This window comes from Corvus hawaiiensis, chromosome 4 (genome assembly GCF_020740725.1).
Source record: "Corvus hawaiiensis isolate bCorHaw1 chromosome 4, bCorHaw1.pri.cur, whole genome shotgun sequence".
Taxonomy (NCBI): Eukaryota; Metazoa; Chordata; class Aves; order Passeriformes; family Corvidae; genus Corvus; species Corvus hawaiiensis.
In genome coordinates this window covers 31,263,752-31,279,830 of record NC_063216.1, presented here as the reverse complement: position 1 = coordinate 31,279,830, position 16,079 = coordinate 31,263,752, and the positions used below count along the sequence as shown (strand labels likewise).

At 44.7% G+C, this 16,079-nt stretch overlaps 1 protein-coding gene across 4 annotated transcripts in view; it reads right to left on the bottom strand.

Annotated features, from left to right (window-relative positions):
• The window catches only part of GRIN2B (glutamate ionotropic receptor NMDA type subunit 2B), a 223,975-nt gene that overhangs the window by 83,647 nt on the left and 124,249 nt on the right, over nucleotides 1-16,079 (bottom strand). The gene's annotated exons all lie outside the window — the stretch shown is intronic.

Sequence of the window (16,079 nt, the reverse complement as noted above, 5' to 3'; positions counted from 1 at the left end):
CACAGGATTTCAAACCCAATTGCTTACCCCCCAAAATGGTGAGCCTTTGATCAAATCAATCTGCCTGGGCCTTTGATCAAATTTCACTATGGCTGGTCCTGATCCCGGCTGAGGTTCTTTCAGAGGTTCTCCCATTGCTCACTGCCCTGCGCTGTCCCTCGCATTGCTGTGCTGCCAGTGGCTTGTGGAGCTGTGAAAGGCAGGCACATCTGGCTGTATCTGTAACATCTGTTTGGTGTCAGGTACAATTTAGAGCAAAAGGATTCCATGCAAGGGGCATGACTGCAGCTGATTTTATGTAACAAGAAGCTATAATGAAGAACAAAACCAAAACAAGTTAGAAAAAAAAAAATAGAAGCAATCACTGACTAGGAAAATTAAATCTTAAAGGAATGGTATCTCACTCTTTTGCATTTGTTTCTTTCTCTTTCACTGTCAGTGGTACCACTGAATATGGGAAGATGCACCACAAGAAATAAAGTGTAGAAAAGAGTGCTACCAAATTCCAAATTGTGCAGGCATCCTCCACTAGAAAATCTTCCCAGACTACAGCCTAAATTACTTCTAGGAATCAATCTTACCAGTAGCCTTAGAGAAATGCCCAGAGCTCACAATTGTTTTCATTAAGCAAAAAGGTTAGGAGATCATCTAGATTAGGAAATATCCCTCAGGCTAAAAGACAACAGAGATATAAGCGATTAATTTGGTTTGTCTCTGCCGTCCATACCTTTTTAGAAAACAAGAGGGCAGCTACTGGGCTGGAATAAATCAGAGATATTCATGTGACATCAACGGAGTGATACCGTTCAATCCACTGAGATTGGCCCCTCACCTCCAGGAAGATGAATTTTTTTGGTGTTTGACCCTGACCTCTTGAAATAACCATTTCTGGTGGAAAACAAATTTCTACTGAACTGTCCTTGCTGTTCCTCCAACATATTTAGCAGAGTTGCTCTGAAAACAATGTGTATGTGTGCTGAGACTTCCAAGGGAAAGCGTCTATGTACAGTGGAAGGATGAATGTTTTCCATCAATCCCTCTCTTAATCTTAAAAAAAAATGGTACTTCCACTTTGTTTCCCATTTCTTGTATTTATCTACCATGAATTTGTAATTTCAGAAAGACTGAGCTGACAGTTCCTAGGGACTGAGGATATATCTATCCTTGGAGGACGCAGGGAGCCACAGCAATGGCAGGGCTGCTCTCCTACACACATTACTTGATCCTAATGAGACGGGACCATTCCTGAGAACGAGAAGCAAAGCTCACTTTCCACAGTGTGTGCAGCCCCAAGCCTCCCTCCTGAGAATGTAAGAGGAGACTCATCACCGCAGTACAGGGTTTTGCCTCACAGGTATCCATCAGGAAGCAGACGGTGGGGGAGTCATTGTGCAGGGTCACCAAATTACCTCTCAAAAGAGAACATGGGGTCAGCTCCAATCTGGGGCAGACATGACGGTAATGACACCTAGGTGGAAGGTTGCTTGTCCAGTGAGCTTCAGAGTTTTCACAATAAATTTTTCCTCCATGTACATAATGTCATCCAGGACCTTATCTCCCATTTGCTTTTCATCCTACGCAGTCACTGCCTTCTGTACAAATGGGGAAAGATGAGCCATTCAGGCCTAGTGGCATCTCACACTCACTCTGCCAGGGTGCTGCTGATAGTACCAAAGCCAGACTGCATGTGACTTGTAGGATACACAAATATACAATAGGGTGAGGTAACCTGTTAATGGGAAAAAGAGCAAGATAAATCTTCATTTTGTCCCGTGTGCTATGCTGGTCACAGCATTATCTTGAAAACTCAACCAAAGACAATTTTTTCTCACAGACATCCTGACTAACCTATTTTCACAAATGCCAGAGCCATGAAAAATTATCTGGCAAAACCACTTTTTAAATGGGAAAGAGGGATAAGAATGTGGCCACAACATTTTCTCATGAAGAGGTCAACATTTTGTTAGAAAGAAAAAGAAACATAAGATCTGAAAACTGTAGTAACTTTGGACAGAAGATGAAGCTTCTGGTACCATCATACTCCCACAGAGTCAGGTCTGTTGTGTGACACCTCCCGCCCTTTCTTTTGTGGACAAGAGTTCCAATTAAAACATATCTGTGATGTGCCACATGGAAAGAATCCTACAAGGAACAGCATCACCTCAAAAGGGGAAGGAATATCACTGAAGATTTAGTTCAAGTTTTGTGAAGGAGAAATAGGAATATAAAATTCCCATGCTCCTAATCACAAGAGACAGCATATAGGATTTCCATGTCAAAATATTCCTTTTTAAACCCAAAATACTTGATTTACAAATACTGATTTCTTCTAAATTCATATCTTTTTTGTCCTTTTTTTTTTCCCCTGGGAAAATGACACAGTCCTAAGTAGCTAGGGAATATACCTCTACATCTTCTGGCCCCACTGGAAATAAAACAGAAATAAGGAGAAGTGTTTTAAGAGCATACTCTAGTTAAAGCTCGAAATATCTATTAATGTCATGGGAAATCAGTCTATTCTCAGAAAGGTTTTTTTAGCCAGAAAAGTTTTGATAAAAACAAATATACTTCTGAACTGACTCACCAAACCTTTAAGTAACAGAACATAGCTAATAGAAAATTAGCTTTAAGGTCAGAATTGTTACAGTCACTGGATAAAATAAAAACTAAATGTTCAGTCCAAAATTGGATCAAGCTGGGAAGCTTTACAGAGTTATTAAATTCCTGCCAATTACTTTTTTAAGGTATTGGTTTTTTATTGCTACACCTTTACATCCTTCCTTATTCATTAGGTACAGATACCATATCACTATTCTCCAAAGCAAAACTGGTTTTCAAGGTATTTCTCCCATTTGAAAGGACTAAAAATCAGCTTACATGGGGCTGTAAAAGCATGGAAAATTACATTTGTCTGAACAGCCTACAATGGGTCATAATTATGTCTTGGCACCAACTAACAGGTCACTGATGAAAGCCATACCACTAGAATAAGGCAAATACTGAAAGGTTAGGAGATGTCCTTCAGATCTGTTTATCTGTCTTAAGGCATAGTCATACAATCATTGATAGCAGAAGCAGTCACAGAACAGAAGTCAAATGAGGCTCTTCAGTGATTTTTCACTCAGGATGATGTCTTTCAAGCTCTGTCAATTTGAAGAGCTGTAAAAAAATATTCCAGTTGAACTCCTGTCCCTATGCAGTGAATTTAATCCTGCTGACAGCAGCCCTATTTTTCTTAATAATTTTTGTACATCCCCTTGAAATCTCTCATGTGGCTGTGGACCACAGCTTAAAAAAACTGGCCAAGCAGATGTGCATATCAACAACCTCTTTGGTCTTCTGAAGGTGGCTGGTATGCTGGTGCCGAGTCAGTCATCAGGGCATCTTGCTATTTACCCAGAGTTCAATCCAGTTTCTGTCCTGAGAGTCAAGACCAGCAAACAAGTGAACACATCAGTTTTCCTATAGAGCTTTCAGAATATTTTTGCTTGTGGAAAACCACTCAAATCTGCCAGAAGGGTCCCTCTCACTGACAAAAGCCAGGCAAGGCTAAACCAGTTGGAGAGACTGAAATAAATCCTTTTATTATATTCTCAGAAACAGCAAACTAACTCAACTTTTTTGACCCAAGGTGAAACCACTAGCGATTTTGGGGTTATTCAAGTTTATCAAGCGTTGAAAGCATTCACACATTTGTAAGGGGCAATGAATTCACAGTGTTGGCAGGAGCAGAGTCACGCCTGCAAGGAGACTCACTCCAAAAAGTGTGACTGCATTTTCTTGGGTCTGTAGCCATTCGGCCAAGCTGGCACCCTATCACTTTCTTCCCTATCACATCTCCAAGGGGAATTCAATTCAAAAAGTAAACAAATAATCACTCCTGTCTGTAACTGGGAAGGGAGGGTCTGGAGGTTGCTCTTCCTTTGCCAGAGGAGCCACTCTCCCTCTGCTGCTGTTCCCTCTCCTTTCTCCCTCTTTCTCTCCCTCTGTGGGTTGATGTTTCCATGGAAACGTGTTCTTCAGTGCCGCTGAAATTACATTGCATTTAAAGCATTAACCCTTCCTTGGGCTGAAGTAAGTCTCAGAATGATTAGGGTTCATTTTTTTTATTTCTCCCTTTTCTTTAAGCTTTCTTGTGTTTTTTTTTTCCTTGCAGCATTAGGAAAACCTCTTTCTTTCCAAGAAGGCCTCCCATCTAGCATTTGTCTGACAAGGGGCATAGGATGCATCACCAGTGGGGTAGTGTCTAAATTAAGATTTCTTAATTCCTTTTTTTTTTTCTACATGAAACCCTTAACGCATTTCTCTCCACAGTACATGCAAAGAGGGAAAATGCTGCAGTAGCAAATAAAATGAAGAGTAAGATAGAAGGAGAGGAGTAAGATAGAAGGAGAAGCAAGAAAGCCACAAGCTGGCACATGCGAAAAACACGGCTTTGGTTAATACCAGAGCTGAAACCCTTGTAGTCACGCACTGATCAGCATCTTCTTCATTGCAAAGTGCCATAATCACAGACCTCACCACTCCTCCTCGAGCCTGCCTCCTCTTCCTCTTCACAATCCGGTCCGTAATTAGTCATCCTTGTCCTCACTTGTAGCTAGCACTCCAACAACACTCGGTGCAATTAGTAGCCTCCTCACCAGCAGCACCTTCCCCGTGTGGCTGCTTCTCCACCCAGTCTGCCATCTCTGCCATCCTTCCCTTTGGCTCTCTGTTGGCATCCGCCACTTTCACCAGTACTTCCAGCACAGCCACTGCTGTTACACTGCTGCCTTCACTGCAGACAGCTCAACTGCACGACTGACCCTTTCTCTGCTCTGACTGTGACAACAAGGCTCTGAAAGTCAAGATGTCCCCATTTGGGTGCACCCTGGACCTCAGGTCCTAGCTCAAAAATGACCCTGCAAATCCTCAGCCTTTGCTTATACCCACCCAAGTCACAGCAATAACACCTCTGTGTTCTTCTTTCACTGACATCATCCCTTTTTCAAACAGTGGGAAAATATAAAAGAGATAAACACCAAGAATTTCATTCCAGTTTTTCACATGGATTCCTACCCTCAGGCATGCCTCCTTTCTGCCCCAAAATCCCATGTCCTGACAGCTTGCAAACTGCTTCCATTAATTCCACCTGTATAGCTACAGAGTCCATATTCCCTTGCACCATCTATTTTGGGTTTCCCAACACACACTTCAAGCCTATCTCACCATTCTCAACTCTTGCCCCAAAGCCAGGGTGTGAAGAATCCTGCTTTGAGCTGGGTGCATATCTAGTGCCTTGAGGATGGATCAGTGTGGGAGGAAGATGCTATTCTGAAATGAATGATAAATATGGATAATAAACCCAACCTAAGTCTTTTATGCCTGTCTCTAGTGGGTTCCCAATATGGGAGATAGAAATATCATGGGTACATTTTGAACACGGCTGGGAACACTGCCAAAGTCCTACTCAGAGTTCACACATTTACATCATTTATATCATATCCGATTTGTGCCTTGTATTATTAACTTTGTAGAGTGTTTTGCGATGTAGTTTGTAGTCCAGGCTCTGTTAAATCAACTCACATGCCTCTCTCTCTCTCTTCCTTTTGGTAAAAGAGAGCGAGGGATCTGGGGCTACACAAAGTCTTGCTAAGCACAAGAAGGGTGACTGTGTTTGCTGATATGATCAGTGCACTCCTACATTCTCATATAGTGTTCTGGAAAATCTTTTGGGATCCATCCCTGAGGCCTGACAGGTGCAAAAAGAAGGGAAATATTTGCATTCTGGTCAATAATTCGACTCCTAGACCAGATTGGTAGTGAATAAATAATTTTCCCAATTGCTGCTAAATGTTCAGAAGCCTCTGTGAAACACAGAGATGGGGTCCACCTCACAGATGCCCAACATGCCACTGCAACTTCTCAGGCTTCTTCCTCAGCTGTGTTGGAAAAGAGGTTGAAGATGGAAGTAAACAAACAACCCAGGGCATGGGACTGAAGAAATTATGTTTGTCTAGAACAGGGTAAAGGCATATTGCCAAGGAAAAAGGGAGAGTTCTGCTGACAGATCAGGCTTTTTGCAAGCACTGCTGAGAGATCAGGCCTTTTGCTTTCTGTGCAGCAGACACATTCTGTGGCAGCTGGAAATCCATCACCTTCCAAGGATTCATCCAAAAGAAGAGGCTCTACAATGACCTAGCACTGTGACTTTATGGTTTTGTAAACCAGTAGTTTTTCCAACAGTCTGAAAAGACTCAATGTTATACTCCATCCCCTGTTCCACATGTCCAGGTTAGACTCCATGACTACTATGGCATCTGAGGTCAGGCAAGAAGCAAGTGACCCAGACGCCTGGCACACACAGAAAATGGGGAGAGGTAACAACAATGAGTAGATAAGGAGACTGCAGCAGTCCACCTGAATGTAAGCATCTTATAAAAATGAACTAGAGCGTGCATCCTCAGTGTTTCCTGAGCAAGAAAAGAGTCAACTTCAGCCCATGTAGCTTCATCTCCAGTGAAATAAATGTGCCATTTTATTCTAGAGTTGCATTTGATCTTGAATTACTTCTCTTCTTCTCTGAGAAAAGGTCACTTTAAAGAAGCCTCAGGCATGATACTAACATTGCATCCAATAAAAGACTCTCAGGAGGTCTGAAATAAGTACAAGGTCCAAATTTGGGATATATTATCTGAACCTTTTTCCTTCTCCCTTCTGAAAGTCAGAGTGGGAAATCTGACAAGAATATTTCTTTGCTCAGGAGACTTGCAGGACTCCTTGGTCCTAGAAATACTGTGAACACGGTTTTCCAGCAAGCATCTGAGCACTCCAGCCCACAGTGTCCAGTGTGGGAAGTCTGAACACAGAATGGATGGAAACAAGTGTCCCAGGAGTGAGACCAGAACAGTTCCATGGAAAGTGCATCAGAGGGTCAATCTCCACATCTATTACCATACCACAGCTCCCTCCAGTTCAACCAGCTCTCAGATATTTAACTATTTTCACCTTTAATTGGTAATAAAGCTGACGAACTAAAACATAACGCACAAATCTCATACACAAGTCCTGATAGATTGTGAACATACCCTGAAAGCTTGGGAATTAGCATAAGTACCAGGTGGAATAACGTGGGCTCTAGTTCTGGTCTCATTCAGTACCTTCAGCTGCATCATTCCCACAGCTCTTGCTATGCACATATTGTGGCAGCATATGAGTTGTCTGCACCCTTTTCTGTTGGCAGCAGTCACTAAAATCACTTCAGAAAAAGCTGCCTCAAAAGGAGGCACCTTTCAGAAATCTCTCACTCCTCCTTTTTCTCCAATGTGTCTTGGGTGCTTATACATCATTGATTCAGACTCCAGATGCTAAACAACACAGTTGCTTCAAAAAACTGGTCACAAACTCCAATGTCACGTAAGCACTTCTCAAAGCCATAACCTTGATGGGGTGCCCAGTAGCTGGAGGTCCCATCCAGAGCTTCACACCACCCTCCCTCCAGGAGGACTTCCAGTTCCAAGATAACGACCTCCTTCTTGCCCAGGCACAAGCATTCAAAGAGGCAGGTGCAGCCTTCCCTACCCACACATTAAACTGAAGAGCAAACGTTGAAAAAAAACCATGAAAAAAAAACCCAAACCAGAAACCCAAACCCCAATGGGTGTGGGGGGATCTGAAATTCTTTGTGGATTATGACTTTTCCATGGCAACAGGCTTGAGAAACAGGAGGGCTGGGGAGGGGGGTGAGGAGAGGGAGAAGGAGGGAATGGGAGGCAGAGTGCTGAGGAGGGAGCAAGCAGCACTGGTATATTGCCATGGAAACCCTCTTCCATCAGCAGCCAACTGCCAAAGTCAGTCAGGATCCTAGAAATGGACTTGGAGTGGGGCCTGGGAGGTGCTGGGGGAGTCACCTTGCCAGCCCTGAGGCTACCTCAACCCCAAGAACCTTGGTCCCACTCTTCTCCCCCTTCCCCAACAGCCTTGACACTGCTTCTGCCCTTGCCTCCACCAGACAGAGCCAAATTTGGCCCAGCTGAAGAGTGGGAGGAAATACAAATCAGCAAACGAAACAACCAGAGCAGGAGAAAAGCAGCGAGGCAAAGAGGGATTAATTTTTCTGATAGCCCTTGGTTTTCTTTCCACCTTTCTGGATTGATTTGGACCACACAGATGTATTTGTTTTCACACCCCAGATGGCTGTAGAAAGAGGATGTCACTCCTAATCACTGAAATCAAGATGGAAATGTTACTTCCCTGCAAACTTAGCTACCGAGGAAAGAGAAGGGCTGTTGTCGGGTTCACATTTGCACAAGGCCAGGTCCCTTTCAACTGTGTCTGTCCCACTCAGTACAGCATATGTCCCAACCTATCTCTAAAACATGACAGATGCCACAAGTGAAAAATTAGAGGAGATTCTGTTAATGGAAACGAAGTACACAGTGAAAATAAGTTAATTCTGCCTTCTAACCCTCATCTGTAACACTTGGAGGGCAGGCAACTCGGTGGAATGAACAACCATTCACACCCCTTTGCACACTGTGTTTTATCAGAAGCCTTTTAGTGCCATAAGAAATGGTCAAACACAGAGTTTGGAGAAAGAACTTAAAAGGGGCTGGCAAATTCTATGAACCTGTGCTAGTATTTATAGCTGTACCCCTAGCATGGCAAGGGATGGATGAGTCGTTTTAGGCTGCAGACGGCTGCAGACGGCAGGAAGGAATTGACTCCTACTCCAACCACACAACTGGCTAAGCAAATTGTGGAGGAAGATTCCCTTCTCCTGAAGCATCTGTTATCACCCATCTGATTGCACAATGAATCAGTAGTATGAGGACAGGCTGCTGTGAGGGTGGGGGAAGAGGGAAAGAGAGATTGCAAATCAGGCAGTTATAAAGCAAGGAGATGCCAGTTTCCACCTCATCACAGAAAAGGACATGGACCAAACGGGTCTGGTTTGTATGCTTTTAAGTTATGTGTTTGGATTACTACTGATAGTATAGCACCAAAGAAGTAGCTTTTTTATTGTAACAGCAGCTTGGTTTTCCCACATTTATTCCAGAGCTGGGGATCCCAAAGTGCTCTATGCTCTGATCATTCATCTCTCTAAATGATCTGCACTGATGAAATAAAACAACCAGCCTGCAGACAATGCTCCAGCAGAAGAAAAAATCCTTGTCCTAGTGCTCTGAGCCCAGTCACAGCTCTGCTGGAGCACCAAGTGATTCATCTGCACTGCTCTGCTTATTATTGAGATTGGAGCCCAAGCCAAGGCCTCCAGACCACTTCTAAGATTATCTAGTCACATTATATGGGACAAAGAAAATGAGCATGGACAGTAGCAGAACTTTTCCCAACTTTCCTGATGAGGGAAGAATAGATGACCGACTCTTCTCAGATTCATTACTTCCTGTGTGTCTGATACAAATATACTACAATAAGGCCTTCATAATCTCAGCATCAGGCTGAAAATTACTGAAAAATCACTAATGGGTCAGACTCTTACTTCAACTGTTGCTGGGACCTAAAACCAGTTGGAGGAAGAAAAAGGAAATTACAAAAATGACCTGTTACAGGCTTAAGCAGTAAAGAAGTCAATGCAGAAAAGAGACAGCACAGGATTAGTTTTTCACATGGACTTCGATTGTGAAACAACCAATAAATCAAATCCAACTCAGTGCTGATTTCCAGATCTGACAAGATTTGACGAGAAGCTCAACATGACCTGGCAATGTGCATTTCCAGCACAGAAAGCCAACCATATCCTGGGCTGCTTCAAAAGCAGTGTGGCCAGCAGGGTGAGGGAGTTGATTCTCTCCCTCTGCTCTGCTCTGGTGGGACCCCACCTGGAGTGCTGCATCCAGCTCTGGGGTCCCCAGCACAACGAGGGCATAGATCTGTTGGAGCAAGTCCAGAGGAGAGCCATCAAGATGATCAGAAGGGAAGAGCACCACTCTTATGAAGACAGCTTGAGTTTGGGTTGTTCAGACTGGGGAAGAGAAGACTCCAGTGAGACCTTATAGCACCTTCCAGTACCTAAAGAGACTACAAGAGAGCTGGAGAGGGATTTTTTATAAGGGCATGGAACGATAGTACAAGGGGGAATGGCTTCAAACTGAAAGAGAGTAGGTTTAAATTAGATATAAGGAAGAAATTCTTCACTGTGAGGGAGGTGAGGCACTGTAATGGGTTGCCCAGAGAAGTTGTGAGATGCTCCATCCCTGCAAGTGTTCAAGGCCAGGCTGGATGGGACTTTGAGAACCTGGTCTAAAGGAAGGTGTCCCTGCTCATAGCAGGTGGGTTAGAACTAGGTAATTTTTAAGATCCCTTTGAATACAAACCATTCTATGATTCTATGGTCTGTATCGAGAAGTCCCTGGCAAGTCTGTTCAGTTGGGACCAATTTCAAGCAGGTGACCTCGCAAGAGGAGTTTCTATTCAGGCAGGGCCCCTTTGAAATCTTGAAGTAAGGTGTTGGGAGTCATTCCGTAGGCCAGTATGGGGATGCTATTGGGGAAAGCTAGTAGGCCCAGATGAGTTCAAGTCTGGGTCATTTTTGTGAGATGTAGTCTGATTTGGAGCCTGCACAAAGTACCATGCCCTATGGGCAGGAGAAAGGCATGGGGGGGTCCCACTAGATGAGAAAACACTGTGATCCCTACTCAAAGGGCAGCAAAGCTGCATCTTAGCCTCAGACAAGGTGAAGAGAGGACAGTGCACAGCCCAGAGCCCACTGTGCATACAACAATAACTGTGCACCAATAAAAGGAACCAATATCAAGTATTTTCTTTCTGACTTCACTGCTGCAATTACTCTTCAGGAATGCTCTGCAACACTGGATGCACAAGTCCAAACGGGACAGATTTATTTCTTGTGGCCTGAAGTCTGTTTCAGAGACCTTCTACTTCTGAGCTCAGCGAGGGCTCCCAGCCAGCTCACCCCCAGTTATTGACTCATCAGTGGCAGTACCAAACAGGAGCCTGCCCCTGGAAGCCAGACTCCTATCGGCTACTTTGTGCCTGGCACTGAACTTTTTATCACTGTATCCCTTGCACCTGCACCTGCCTCCAGGGAAATGGACAGGCTATTAAATATGGACTCGTATCACTTACAGCAGCTTTGCTGGCCCATCTGTGAAATTGCTCTGTGTGTCTTGAAGGCGTGCGCAAGAGATGTTCTCTTCCCCCCTCCCTCATCCTCCACTGATGGATTGGGTCTGTCAGCTTGTCAGCTCTCATTGGGCACTGTTTGACATCAGTCCACATTGGGGCAGTGAAAATCTGTTTGCAGTCAGCTCTTCCAATAGCTCCTGTGAAAGAGGGGAGGCTGACCCACTCCAAAACATGCTGCCTCAGCTGGATACCAAAGAGCCACAGATGATAAGAGTGATAGAAAACAGCTTGAGAGAGGGTGGCAAAGCTGCAGGTTTCTTTGGGGTCTGTTGGGCAGGTCATGGAGAACCCTGAGAGCTGGGGTAGGGACCTCATGACTCTTGGATCCCACGCACAAACATTGCCACCAAGACCAGTAGTCAGTGACTGAAAAAGAGGAAGTTTACACAGCTGAGGTTGTGCAGGGACACAGCTTAGTGGAGTGGGCCCTGGAATAATGTTCTGAGCATCCCTGGCCTCTCAACTTGCAAATGTCATCTGTCAATCCCAGACTCAGTCCTTCCGGAGCAGTTCTGACAGGGGTAGATGAGAAGGGACATCAGAGGCAAGCTAGGCTTGCAGAGCCTCCAGAGGGTCAATTGCCATGGCACATCAAGTAGCCAGTCATTCAAAATAGGGTTTCTTAACCCTGCTTTCTTAATGTCTAAAAAATTCAAACTGTTTGATATCCCTGAAAATCCTTCTCAGAGTTTTTATAGAAAGCCAGAATTGAAGCTCTTGTGGCTAATCACAGTGTCTTGGAATGAGAACATTAAATTATTAGGAACACTGAAGTTGCCTTCTTGTCCCCCTTCAATTCATTTTATTCTGACATGGGAAAAGTCATGTGAGAAATATGAGTTTCTAGGAAGAAGCTGAGGTGCTATGATGGGCAGTTCAGAGACTAAGAAGACCTAATGCAGCCTACAGAGATTTGCAAAGGGAGCCATTTGGACAGGAAAAAGGGGAACTGTACTTCAAAATTCACATATAGGTCCAGTTTCAGCTTTGTAGTTCCACTTCCAGCTGCAAGCCTTCATTTAGCTCTCTGAAATTGTAAAGGCTTTGACCCTCTTTGTTATTGCAGCCCTTGATTGGCAAAACAGTTCTACAGATGAGCTCTTCAAATTGCCATTTTTTGCTCTCCTGCAAAATAAGATTTGTTTAGGCCATGAAAGAAGAAACACTTGATTGGATTTCTGTGCCTAGACAACAATATTCCAGATACTGTCCAGTCCCACCATGCCATGCCCTGTGAGAGAAGCAAATAAAAACACACCTCAGGATGCAAATATCATGACAGCAAACAAGATTTTAACAGTCACAGAGAAATTCAGGTTAGAAAGCACCTCTGCAGGTGACCTGGCACAGCCCTCCACTCAAAAGAGGGCCAGCTTAGGTAATCTTTCCCCATCCATTTTACAATGAAGCAACCAAACATCAAACTATGATCATTACCTTACTTCTCACCTATTGTTTCATGTCACAGTCACCCACTCTTACACAGCCAAATGACAGACACAGAGAGTTTTTTAGCTCCATCTTCAAAAAAGAAGCAATAGGTCTTTTCAGTTACTCTAACAAATAGCATAATAAAAAACAACTGAACAAAAACACTAAAGCATCCTGCAGTTAGGCTTGATGGGTTAAGAGTAGGAAGAAGGTTCAAGCAAGAGAGGAAAGAGTAAAGGGCAAAAAATGTGACTGTAGAATGGTTGGATAGAGAGGTGGAGTGTTGTGGCATGGGGAACCTTTGGATCTGGGATAGAAGTATAGTGAAATATAAAACACTTCATGAGCAAGGATTAGTTTTTCTAAGTTTTCTAGCTCAGCACTTCAGAGCCAATGTGCCTGGGCAGTTGAGCTAAGCAGACATGTTTTAGGTACTGAAGGGAACTTCTCTGCTTTTGGAGTCTCCTTTCCACAGAGCCTCAATGGGTGACAGCTCCCTGCTGGGGTCCCTGACCACTGTATCTGCTCTCCCACCACTTCTGGGAAGAGGTAGCCCTAGGCGTAGGCAGAGGGACCCATGGCAGAAGCAGCTCAAGTGCACAGCTGTAAGAATGAAGGAACACCGATGAAGACATTGGAAAGGGAGCCGCGGTTCCTTTCCTTGCACCAGGACACACGGTAGAAAACAGAGGGATGAAAGGGTGAGTGGTAAGCACGGGGCCAGGCTGAGTCGTTTAAAGATGAGCCTTTCTCCACCTCGGAGCCCTGCCCTGTGCATCAGTTTCATCAGTAGCGATGACAATGGTGACTGAGGATTCCCAACCTGGAACGGAGCTATGAAAGCATCTGCAATTCCCTCCTATCCCTGCGCAAATGAACTTCCTGTCTCTGCAGAACTGATACATGAGCTTTTATTGCTCCTGTAAAGCCCTGTGTAATAGCCGGGGTTAGTCCTATTCAGAAAGCTAGCTAATCCATTCTGGTTTCTTTTTAAGCTATTTGCCATAATATTCCAGCTATTCCATATTTTAATTAGGCACTGTCTTCTCCTTTTAGTCTTTTGCCTTTCACATATTTTACCTCAGGAAACACTATTTGCTCTTGTAATATTGAAGAAGGCATGGTAGGGTCAAGCAAGGAAGTCTCAAGAAATTAGTACTGAGATGGAAGAAATATCAACAAACTCTCAAATATAAAGGTGGAGGCAGCTGACGGACTAGGAAATACATGTGAATACATGAGCACCCTGCAAAAGGTATCACCATGGAGTGGGGGGCACATAGGTGAGAGAAAGGATGCACCTCTTGGTGTGGGCTCAGATCAGTGCCACTTGACAGGGACACATTTTCCCACTACGCTCATGGCAGTCCTGAGTGAAGCTTAGCAGAGGTCTCCTTGACAATTCCTTTAATAACAGGGTCCTCTTACCCATGATTTTTTGTGAGGTTCTTCCAGAGTTGTCAGTATGGCAGCTGACTCCCTGAAGAAATTTATTATAAACCACAACCCAGGAGAGTTTGCTTTTTACTCCTATCTCCCAGTCATTGCTGATGATATGGAATAGAAGGAGTGGAGGTGGGGTGGGAGAGGGCTGTGAGTCCCCATGCACAACGCAGGGTAGCTCAGATAGGGCTGGCTCTTCAGGGGTGTGCAGCATGCCTGAAGATCCAGTTAGATATTTCAGATGAGACCTTTAGGCAACAGTAAGCCTTGCAGCAAAGGGCTCGGCACTCACTTAAGACTAAAAACAGAGCACTTCTTATTAAGGAGGCTGATGTAAAGCCCAAAGCAGGGGGAGGGGTGGGGGATGATGCAGGAAGGAAGGACATGTGATATTCATTCAGTAAAAGAAAACCAACAGCTAAAGAATGCACAAGGTTAGTATCATCGCTTTTCCTGCCCTAGAGCCTTTTGCTGCTCAGAAGCCAATTTGGGTGCGGTGTTTTCTTCACATACACACAGCAGAAACACGCACCACACACCCCATCAGCCTCCCACAGTTTGAAAGAGGAGCAGATACCCAAACCATAGACTAAAGAGAAGAGCTCTGCACAGAGGAGTGCTTAACTGAGAACAAAACTGATCCTAGCCCAGAAATCATCAACCTCTCCAGCTTCAGGGATGAGGGCAGCTTTCTTGATGCCAGCCATCTCCAGCCCCTGAGCAAGCACACAGCCAGTCACTGCAAACTGAAGAGAAGACACAATTCATGTAGGAAGCACATGCAGGGTGGGAACACCCACATCTTCCCCGTATATATTTCTCTTCATTACTCCCTAAGCTTTCAGCTTTCCTCACCTTGGTGCTAGAGGCTCTCCCCCTACAACCTCTGTGATTCAAGAGACTGAGGGTGGCACAGCCTTTAGCTCCCATGGTCCAGCACAGCAGCCTCAGACACAGCAGGGGGCAAAAGGAGAATCCCCTACAGGTGAGGAGAGGACCCTAATCCCCAGACTCCCCTCTGTGTAGCTCTGAGTCTGGTCACCACCAGTCCTTTGGGCATGCATGCTCAGAGCTATCCCCACTGCTTTCTGACTGGTTTATACCCTGGTTTCTAGGTGCTTCTCATCATATATTGGCTAGCCCTGCCTTCCCTCTCCCCAAGGCACAGTGCAGCTTCTTTGCACAGTCGTACATGGCCCAGAATCCAGGATCACTGCTAACCATATCTGAAAGGAAGAACCAATGGGGGAAGCCAGAAAGTTGGTTTTAGCTTCAAGTGACAGCCAGGGAGAGCTAACGAAGACAAAGCAGAAAGGGTGGCAAAGTAAGACAGATGGATGGACAAGAAAGATGGCACAAAATTTATATTTTCTATTACCCAGATGTAAATGGATTTGTTGCCTTGCAGCAATTTACAATAGCTGAAAACTGGTCCGCAAAGCCCAAGAGGGAATTAGGATGCTGTCATGTCCCAGGGAGCTGAAAAGGTGGATTCAGTGCTAAGCTGCTGCTCACTGGGAGTCTAGTTCTAGATTCACAGTCCAATCAAAATACTGACTTCAGTATTTTCTTCGCACCATGACCAGAAGGACAGGAGAAGTCTGCTCCACTGACCACCTTCCTACCCCCAACTGCCTCAGCCACATGCATAACAAACTAATAATTCAATCATGCATCTTCACCACACTTTCACTGCAGCCCACACACTCACCCACCTGCTGCCAGAATAGGCACCCCCTACCGTTGCCAGAGTCAGTCAGGCATGTTTTTCTCCCACTCGTGCAGTCCCACTCAGCTCCATCCACACCCCGACTCTGTCTGCCTTTAACAATTATCTCCAGCTCTGGGAAGGAGCACTGCAGATTTCCATCCCAGCCTTCCCTCTAAGTGCTTATTCGTTGCATCACAGAACATGCCCCGAGCTGGAATGAAATTTCGCCCTTTGCATATCCTTACTTATTTATACTTGCTGCCCATGCTGGTTGCCTAAGGGATGGCAAGGAGGTAGGAGGGTATTAACAAGCTCTTTAACACGATACCTCTTAGAAATAGAGTAA